General features: G+C 37.3%; 1 long non-coding RNA gene across 2 annotated transcripts; it reads left to right on the forward strand.

Moving 5' to 3' along the window:
* Window positions 1-333: 333 nt before the first annotated feature.
* Window positions 334-2,396, forward strand: LOC113104032 (uncharacterized). 2 transcript variants are annotated; one of them, XR_003291808.1, is made up of 5 exons: window positions 334-613; window positions 795-867; window positions 969-1,060; window positions 1,151-1,243; window positions 1,506-2,396. It is a non-coding gene; the product is annotated as an uncharacterized LOC113104032 (long non-coding RNA). The 2 variants fall into 2 exon arrangements; XR_003291809.1 differs by having other exon boundaries at window positions 334-562.
* Window positions 2,397-4,162: the final 1,766 nt, after the last annotated feature.

A 4,162-nucleotide genomic window follows, 5' to 3' on the forward strand; every position in this document is an offset into this window, starting at 1 on the left:
ACGATCTCGTCATCATCTGTGGAGATTTCAACGAGGACCTCTTACACCCTGGAAAAAAACCTATTCTGGAGTTGTTTCAATCTCGAGGATACACGCAACTGATTACATCAGCGACGACGGAAAAGCACACACTACTTGACCACATCTACATTTCAAATCCGGACTTCTGTCATCAATCGGGCGTGTTAGAGACCTACCACAGTTACCACAATCCTGTGTACTGTGTATTGCGTTTTTTTCCATAGGTGAATTGCCCGCTATACCAGGTCACTGGGGCCACTGAATCAGCATTAACGACAACAGTGGGGCAACACCAGCCTTAGTTCCCCAGTGGCTTCTGTATGAGTGGTGTCTTGGCCTTAAGCCATATTGAACTGAGGTTCCATTTAACCTCCTTTATCGACGGCAGTGACGTTGCGGTTATATTGTGTTGTCCGTGGTAATATAAAGGTGTTGTGTCCCTGAGTTACCTAGAGTACAGCAGCAGGAAGGACGAAGGAGTAGTGTGGCAGCTCCAGGCAGGACAGGAAGTGAAGGCAGCAGAATACAGGACGCAGTCAGGGTTAGTGTAATAACTCCAGGGAAGACACAGACAGTGAGAGCAACAGCAGCAGTAAGTCATTAAAAGACAGTAAGGTTAAGTGAGAAGTATTAAGACACTGTTGTGATGTATTTGATTTTTACCCTAACGTAACATTTGTTTCAAATGTTGTGTTCAATCTGTACGATGTGTACTGGATATATTATTTGCAGTCCTCTGCTATTCTAATATTGATATGTGCTCTTCTGTAAAGTTGCAGGAAGATTTTGGAGACCATAGCAGTCCTGTGCAACACTGGATATGAGTGTGCAATATACCATCTAAAGGTAAGTGTTAAAAGATGTCACTTCAGTCACTGTGCTACTGCATGTGATAACCACATTTTAAAGGAATATTGTAATCTAATTTTGATTTTGATGTTTTTCAGGAACCGGCGAGTCAGAATGTCTGAGAAGATCAAGTGTGCTTCACCACTGATGATGATGAGCTGGATACCAGCTTATGGGCTAATTTCTTTCAGTAAGTTTTAGTTTACTTAATTATGTTTATTATTATTTTTTAGTTTATTAGTAAATGTGTGTGCAGTGATCCTGTTATTCATTTATTAAGTTCATTGCCAGAGGACGGGACCAGATGTGTTTGGAGTTGAAGACAATGCTGAAGACCAAAGAAGCAACGGAAGAAGAACATTTAAGCACTGAGGTAAAGTTTGTCGATAATACTGGAAAGGTCTAGTGTTTCAGTGCACTTTATCATACAGTGTGTTTGTTCAGAGGCATGTGCTTTGATGTGAACGCTTAGATTTTAAAGTGTTTGATGGTCCTCAGAAGTGAGAGAGCAGAAATGTCTATTGCAAGACATACATCTGACCTGAAAGTTTATGCTCTGTAAGTCGTGCAGAATGAAATTTTTTTTTGTTCAATTCACTAACATGATCATATCTGTTTTACCTCCTCTACCTCAGGGTGTCCAGCCTGTTTGCCATGACAGATCCAGCGGCTAGATGGCGGAAGATGCTTCAATACCCAATTGCACTGAATCATTAGATGATCAATTAATTAATATTAATATATATATTTTAATTATCTTATTATATTAAATAATTGGTCTCAGTTTACTATTTCATATATTAGTTTGAATAATAATGTTTTTATAATGTGTACGCCATGCCCGAGGAGGATGGGTTCCCCCTGATGAGTCTGGTTCCTCTCAAGGTTTTTTATCTCCTTAAGAGTTTTTTCCTTGCCACCGTCGCCACTGGCTTGCTCACTGGGGGTGTTGTGTCAAATCCTGTGTCCCTCTCGCGTCCCTGCCGACCAGGGTTTCCAAAACAACAGTTTGCGACTCGATTAATTTTTTATTAATTAAATCATAGAAATTTAAACGACTAAAACTGAAATCATGTTATGGCTTAGTCACTTACGGTAAAGCAGTAAGCCCTGTGATGCTGTGATTAACGGTGCTTTCAGAACTGCTAAGGGGTGTTGCTGTTTTCTGAAATCACAGGGCTTATGTATGGCCTTATGCCCTTTATAAACACTTGTGCAGTAATAGACACAATCATGGACAGTAATGTGAGTATTTTACAATGGCTTTAAATGCAACATGCACAAGGTTCACTTTATTTATACAATAATTCAAACACTTTCACCACTATTCTGCCAAAATAGACACTTGATTTTAAATTTTTTATTATTGCAACAGTAAGATATTTGTTTTTTATTTTCATAATTCGATAATTTTAATATGAAGTTAAAGTAATATTTATATGTGAGCTAGTGCAACATTATAGGGTGGGATTTGGCACAACAGGTGTTTTCTAATACTTTTAATAAACATTTTGGTTGAATTGGCACATCAAGTGTTTTTGTCTTTATTGTATCTTCTTCAATGGCACATTTAATGTGTTCTTCTGAACTTCACAGAAGGTCCAGGGGGTTTTCCAGAAAGCAAGGTTAACTTACAGTCACATATACTCTCAGTAGATTGACCCAAACCTTGCTTACTCTAGGTACGCTGTTTCCAGAAACTATTTTATACTTTATTTTTTAAATCAAGGCCACAATATGTCTCTGCATATTTTCACTGTTAACATATTGTTTTATTTTTCACTTAAATATTTCATGTCACGACTAAGGATTGCAAAAATGTTTAATAACCTTATGGTGTCCAGAAATTTTTATTTGACAAAGAATATTTAATAGTAGTGAATTAAAAGCTACAGGATCTAGCTGTGGCTGGGCTCGGGGGTAGATTCTTAAACATTTTAGGTGAATTGGCTAATCCTGCATGATTGCTTTATTGAATGGTATATTCACAGATGGTACAATAAGATGGTTAAACTTTTAAATAAGGTTTGTATTCTTCTATGCATGAAGACTTTGTGTGTAAATATTTGTTATTTTTTATCATAATCCAATAAGCAAACTTTGTTTTACCTCCAAACCTGCTAAGATCACACTCTTACTTGATCTGGATGAGTATCATTAGAAAGACTTAAAATGTCAGCCTAAATATTTGAATACTGTTGATAAAACTTGGTTGCCATGACAGTAAATTAAGAGCACTTACACAAGTTTTTAATTTTTTATTTTTATTAATTTCTCTGGTCTGGCAAATGAATCCCATCCCACCTGTTTATTGTAAATAAACAGTCCACCACTGTGGTGTTGGTAAGTGTCTGGAGTACAGAAAGGTCCTCCGTCATGAAGCTCAGAAGATCCACTGCAGGTTTGACCCCCAGGTGACCAACTCTCAGCCCACTTCACAAAGCTGTGGCTGGCAATCAATACTACTTTATCAAAAAAATGTGTTAAAACTTTATGGTAAATGAAAATCGGTAATGAAGCAGATATATATGAACGTATGTTACGGTGTGGCAAAGCTTTACAATTCACTGACAATATAAGCAGTTAAGGTAAAAGTTGGTCTTTTTGATTCAGGCAAATAGTATTTAAATTTAGTATTTAAATATTGAGTTTTTGACATTTAAAAACCCTGAAAACAACCATATTAAAGGTCCTTGAAAAATACTTGAATTTTTAAAAGGAATGTATGAAATTACTGTTCATTTTTGATTTGGATAAAAACATTTTCACGCAAAATGAACAATGCAGCGCGTGTTAAATAGCCATTTCACCTGACTTTTGGGAGCTCACGAGATCTCGCGATATTACTCCTACAGGTGAGAAGCAGTCTCGCGATATTGGAATGAAGTTGAGTTTGTGGTAAAACCTTTTATTGCATGTGCTGTTTGTTGGGTTTCATTTGGGAACGCACGCAAATTTTGACTCCCTTTGTATTGCACTGTTATAATTTACAAGCGAAGAGCGCGTCTCCATCTCTGCAGCTCGGTCCACAAACTTCATATACTGTACTGTGTGGGGCTGCTCAATGTTTATCTGGGAAAGGTGGGGGTCTGTGTGTGTGTGTTTGTGGGTTACCTCACTAGATTCGTAACGTAAATCATCTTTGCAAACCATAGACGTTGCAAACACAGGAGAATACAACAACGTACCTCTATGCATCGCGATTTCAAAATAAAAGGCCCTCTGATTTTGCCCAGATCTAAATATTCAAACTAAATACATTTTTAAACGACTTTGAATCGAGCTGTAAAAT

This window comes from Carassius auratus, unplaced genomic scaffold (genome assembly GCF_003368295.1).
Source record: "Carassius auratus strain Wakin unplaced genomic scaffold, ASM336829v1 scaf_tig00217909, whole genome shotgun sequence".
In the NCBI taxonomy this organism is placed as follows: Eukaryota; Metazoa; Chordata; class Actinopteri; order Cypriniformes; family Cyprinidae; genus Carassius; species Carassius auratus.